Genomic DNA, 6,268 nt, shown 5'->3' on the forward strand with positions numbered 1-6,268 from the left:
CTTCAAAAAACCCTGATTTGAATGTAATCAGAGATTAGAATTTGGAATATCTTTTCATCTCAGGAAGTCTGCAGCTTCAATCAGAAAATGGCAAAGAGAGAAAAAAATGGCAAAGAAGTAACATCAATACCCAAATTGAAAGCATGTTTTAAAAACACTCCCCAAAGAACATTTAAACATCAGTAATCAAGATCAAGAATCACTTTTGCACGTAGCATAATAGTTGTATAAATGTGATTTAAACTATGCATGTAAAAAGAAAAGCCATGCGGCTGAACACTACTTCCAATTGAATCTAGGAAGAGGAAGAAAGAATTAATGGATGTATACTGTTCTGAGTACCACGTTGATAGTTCCTGTCCTCTCAGATCTTTGAATTAAAGGCTCTCTAAGATATGTTTATCTTGTGATCTCCTATAGTTAAGTTCCATTAAAATTATACAGTGAGTGTTAATTAACTATCTTCCCTCTATTCACTGGGAACATGTTATAGTAGTTATTTCTACAGATGCTTATAAGCATGTACAGTGGGGTTGCTTTACATTTAGAAATCAGAGTTAGGAAACCGATGAATTGCAAAGTCACCTGTCAAATGAGATGCCTTTTTCTTCTCTTTTAAAATAAGTGTTCCAGGTCGTTATGATGGAACGTGCCTCAGTCTATTCCCACTTTATGAAACAGATGACACAGATGCTCCTGCTCAGGTCAGTTGGTCATTTTAAGAAGTTGTCCACACTCTTTAGAGATTTAACAACAAACCAACCCTGAATTTACAAACCAGCCCAGATTTAAAAGGGGGCTTTATTCCAAAAGTCTGTAAAGCAGTTGTTCAAGCTGCTTGCTCTTCCCCTTACAAATACTTGTATATGTAGTGATCATGTTGTTAAAACATAACGTACAACTGACCCAACTATTAATATAGCTAAAATAGGGCCCCAGATTTATGTTGTGACATCAGACCAAAATATGCAGAGGATGGGAGAAGGATGACAAATAAACTTTTCTTCCTTCCAGCTAGTAGCAGGCTGAACCTCAACAGGGTTTCAAAATAGACATCATTAGCACATTAGGACAGGTCATCTGTCAGTGCTAAGGTATGCAAATGGTAATCTTATCCAAGTGGCCACTCTGACCATAGCTTCTTGACTTCAAAAATGTTCAAAGTTGTCAGATGCAGAAAATGATTCAAGTCTATAGTTTCTCCTATCTCAGAAAAAAGGCCACCCACTTTCTTCTTAATAAGTGGCACATAACCTATGTCTGCATCATAAGCACGAGGAATGCCGTTACAGAACTTGCATTAGAACATGTTTCAGATTTCTAAAAAGTGGAAAGGCAAAGAAAAATGATATAGAAGGGTTCCCCCTGCAAGAAGGTCAACGAGACAAAAACTTTCACTGGATTGAGAATGGACTAAATAACTTCATGATCATGGTTTATCATTTTATCTCTTCACAGTAAGATATTGGCAAGCACAATTTGATACTATGCTTTAGGATAAAAATATTTCCACATTATCTTCAATAAAAAAAAGTCTTATAATTTGACAGGGCAATTAGGTAAGAGACTTAAGGCATTATATCATAGGTCTTTAACCCACAGTAACCCTGGTTTCAACATCAGCCACCTATTACAATGTCTGAAATTTTTTTGGAGCAGTTGAGTCTTGATGCAGGAATGAAGACATTAGGAAAACTGCATGTTATCTGATCAGGGAAGTCTATCATGGTCCAAAGGTGGAAATACTGAGCATCTGAAGAACAGCATGTAGTCTATATCAGACATCACTAGATAAAAATGCATTCTAGATTCAGTGCCTGAAAACCACAATCATTTACTTGCTCATACTTCTGCCATTTGTGCAGGCTGGGTAGAAATCTCTTGTTTCCATGTGGTGTCAGCTGGGCTTGCTCTAAAGATTATAGCCAGTAGAAATTCAATGGAGTGCTAGAATATCCAAGATGGTGTTATACTCATGTCTGATGATTGGATAGCTGGAATATTCAGGGGTTCTTAGGATATCTCTCTGCCCATATAGTCTTTCCAGCAGGGTAGCTGGAACTTTTTACATGATGGCTCAGAGCTCCATGAGCGTAAAAGCAGAAGTTCCAGGCCCCTTAAGGCTTAGGCCTGGCACTGGTACAGCGTCCCTTCTATTGCATTCCCATAGGGCAGAATAACTCACTAAGCCAGCTCAGATTCAAAGGGAAGATAAATATAAAATATAAAATTCAATAGTCACTCAAACCTGATAGAAAGTAGTTCAGTAGTTCAGAAAGGAGGCTTAAGAGTGATCTAAAGATAATTATTTGCCCCCCTCTCCCCCAGTGTTTCAGACTTCTGGCCAAGCTTAAATCTGGCCATCTACAACCTCTTTAGCACTTATTTATGAGAACAACGAAGTATAGAACAACAGTAGCAAACTACAGCCCATGTCATTGTCTTTGTAAATAAAGTTCTGAGGCCTGGTAAAATGGCTCCTGCGAAGAAGGGTCGTGAGAAGGAGGAGGGCCATTCTGACATCAGCGAGGTGGTGACCAGAGAATACACCATCAACGTTCACAAGCGCATCCATGGAGTGGGTTTCAAGAAGTGTGCCTCTCAGGCACTCAAAGAGATCCAGAAATTTGCCATGAAGGAGATGGAACTCCAGATGTGTACATTGACACCAGGCTCAACAAAGCTGTCTGGGCCAGAGGAATAAGGAATGCCCCACACTGTATCAGGGTGCAGGTGTCTAGAATACAGATTGAAGATGAAGATTCACCAAACAACTCTATACATTAGTTACCTACAGACCTGTCACCACTTTCAAAAATCTACAGTTAACATGAATGAGAAGTGCTGATTGTCAAATAAACTGAAGGGGAAAAAAAGTTTTATTGGAACACATCCCTCCTCAGGCATTTATATGTTGTTTATGGCTGCTTTTGTGTTACAACACAGAGTTGAGAATTTTCGACAAAGACCATAGTGGCCCACTAAGCCAAAGATGTTTATTTTATGGCCATATTAGTTTACTAGGGCTACCACAACAAAGCAGCACAAGCTGGGTGGCTTAAGAAACAGAAATTTATTTTCTCAACAGTTCTGGAGGTTAGAAGTCTGAGATCAATGTGTCATAGGATTGATTCCTTCTGGATGACTGTGAGGGCAGGATGTGTTGCAGTCTGTTCTCCTTGGCGTGTAGATGGCCATCTCCCTGTGTCTTCACTTTCCTGTGCATGTATGTGTCCAAATCTTGCCTTATAAGGAAATTTAATTAGGGACTACCCTAATGACTTCGTTTTAACTTGATGTCCTCAGAACGTATTGGGGTTGGGGGAAAAGACAGTTTAAACCATAACAATGGCTTTCACAGAAACAGTTTGCTGATCCCTGGAAAAAGAAGAAGGGGGCAAATCTAGCTTTTAGAAACCTTGGGCTCTAATTTCAAGTCTGTATCATACTAGCTGGGTTGCTTTGAATAAGTCACCCAAACTCTATTATTCTCTTTCTGCATTAGTAAATTACAGTCAATAGTTCTTTGACTGTATGATCAAATTGGGATGCTATGTAAGAAAGTAGCATGGAAAATGAAAGGTATTTCATGAGTTTTATTGTTTACTCTATATACTTTGACCAATTTATTATTTTTTCCTCAAATCTTTATTGTTAAAAATATTATACATGTTCCCCCCTTTGTTCCCCATTGAGCCCTTCTACCCTGCCCCTGCCTCTACCCCAGGCCTTCACCACACTATTGTCTATGTCCATGGGTTTTGTATATATACATACAAGTTCTTTGGTTTAATCTTTATAATTTTTATATTTAAATATATATATATATATATATATATATATATATATTTGAATTAATTTATTCTAAAATAAATTTGAGGCCAAAAAAGAAGAAGGCCTTAAGAGGAAAACCAGCAAAATGTTTAAAATACTGATTTCTTGAGGGATTAAAAATGGCAGCAGAGTAAGTGGATGCTGCATGGACATGCTCCCAGGAACAAAATGGTATTACAACTAAAATACAGAAAAACTTCCTGAATAATCAACGGAAAACTTGCAGGAGAGAATGCTGATACCTGAGGACTGAAAGTTGAGACTGCATAGAGACTGGTAGGAGGGGTGGAGGCGTGAAAGGGCTGGCTGCATTCCCACAGATATCTTCAGAGAGATATCTCAGCTGTGGGGGGTTGCCACTGAGAACTATGGGATCTAACCCCCAAGCTGGGCCCCCCAGCAGAGAGCACCAAAACTGAGGAGGGTACCCACATAACATCTGGCTATGAAAAGCATCAGGGTGCTGTCTGCCAGGGAGTAACAGCTGAAAATTCAGGCACACTCTTAAAGGGCCAACACAAAAAATTCCCTGTGGAGCCACCAATCTTGTGCTCTGGCAGAGGGAGGTACACTGGAGCTGTGAGAGCAGAAGCCAGGAATGAGGACTCCGGGGATAGAGCTCAGAAGGCAGATGCCTCAAGTTTCCTGGGCTGAGTCATTCTCTCACGCAGCAGAGGAGGTCTTTCCTACATACACATTTACCTGGAAGACTGTTAACACACCCTATTAGAAAACACCTTGCCCTTAGGCCACTTAGGAGATTAAAAATAACAATTAGCCTCCAGACAAAAGCAACTGCCCTACCCTGTTGAAAAAAACTCTCACCACACCTGAGGACACTTGCCTGCGGGGGTTGGGGGGAGCAATTCAAGTAGGAATCCTATCAGTCTGTAGGCAGAGGCAGTCTCCTAAGGCTTTGAGTATATGCCTGATGTAATTAGTCAGAATCAGCCTTTAACACTGTCCTGCACTAGAGATTGAGAGGTGTAGACAATCTATTTAGTACATAGTCACAAACCCAAACAGCCAAAATGAGGAGACAAAGAAACAACCCCCAAATAAAAAATAAATTTGAATAATTTAAATATGGGGTTTTGTCTATTTGAACTTGAGCTTGGCCTTTACTTAGTTGGCAATAGAGTAGTGACTTCCTCCTGGTTGAAGAAGAAAGTGGCCCCTGTGCTCAAATTTCTACAATGTTTCAGAATCATGCTGCTCAGTATATACTGACCTGTAGTTTTCTTGATTTGTGAAGTCTTCTTCAGGAGCTTCTAATTCATAATTTCTTCTCCTCTGTCCCCCTGGTCCTTACATACCTACTTGATTTAACCGTTGACTTGCATCACTCTTAGGTAACTTTAGCTTTGGAACTTGAGGCTCTAGTTCAGTGGTTCTCAACCTTCTGCCCCTGTAAATACAGTTCCTCATGTTGTGATCCAACCATAAAATTATTTTTGTTGCTACTTCATAACTGTAATTTTGCTACTGTTATGAATCATAATGTAAACATCTGATATGCAGGATGGTCTTAGGTGACCCCTGTGAAAGGGTCGTTCGGCTGCCAACGGGGTCACAACCCACAGGTTGAGAACTGCTGCTCTAGTTTGATTGAGTTCCAGGACTTTATTTTAATTTCCTCTGTATGTTCTGCCACTGAATAGCACAGCAAGAGTCTCTGACTCCTGTCTCATACCTGAAAGAGTTTCTAAAACTAAACTTGTCCCAAGGCCTGACCCATCCTAGATCTCTTTAGTTTTACAGCCCTAATATCTACCTGTATTTCTGTGTTCTACCTCCAGATCTCAAATAAGAAGCCTGAAAACTATCATATTTTTTCCTCTGATATATACTTACATGTGTCATATTATTCCTATTTAAGATAGAAATTCCTAATTCTCCTATTTGTGTTTAGACCTCATAATGTTGATAGTTAAGAGAACAATTGTTATGCCATAGATTTCATAAGATGAACATTATTGGTAGTTTGTCCACATATTTGTGGTTAATTTCCTTTTAGTTTGTGTTTTTTAATTAAAATTATTTTCAAAAAGTTCAGGAAAAAGGTATACATTGTTATAAAAGGGAGATAAATGATTCTAAATTAAATGACAATCTCATTGCCCATGCAAGAAAAAGCTAAAACCAGTATTACAAGAAATATTAAAGGGACTTCTTTAAGAATAAAATAAAAAATATGAATAAGAAAATTTAGGAAAGAAAAAAAATTCTCTTTGACAAAAGCAAACAGTAAAAGCATGGATCCAACAATTATTAAGCTAGTACAAAGATTAAAAGGCAAACTAAAAAGATCATATGTAATTACACCAATAAATTAAGGAATATACACAAATATGCTTGTATAAAAGAAGTAAAAATTAATGACAAAAAAATGGAAGGGATGAGTAAAAATTGTAGGGATCTTAGAATGTTTTCA

The 6,268-nt window shown here is 38.4% G+C and overlaps 1 pseudogene across 1 annotated transcript; it reads left to right on the forward strand.

The window, feature by feature from the left end:
• The first annotated feature begins 2,473 nt into the window (after positions 1-2,473).
• LOC308513728 (large ribosomal subunit protein eL31-like) lies at positions 2,474-2,834 on the forward strand (annotated as a pseudogene). The gene has a single exon. The product of its transcript is annotated as a large ribosomal subunit protein eL31-like (transcript).
• Positions 2,835-6,268: the final 3,434 nt, after the last annotated feature.

Source organism: Myotis nattereri (genome assembly GCF_964212035.1).
Source record: "Myotis nattereri genome assembly, chromosome: 2".
NCBI classification, from domain to species: Eukaryota; Metazoa; Chordata; class Mammalia; order Chiroptera; family Vespertilionidae; genus Myotis; species Myotis nattereri.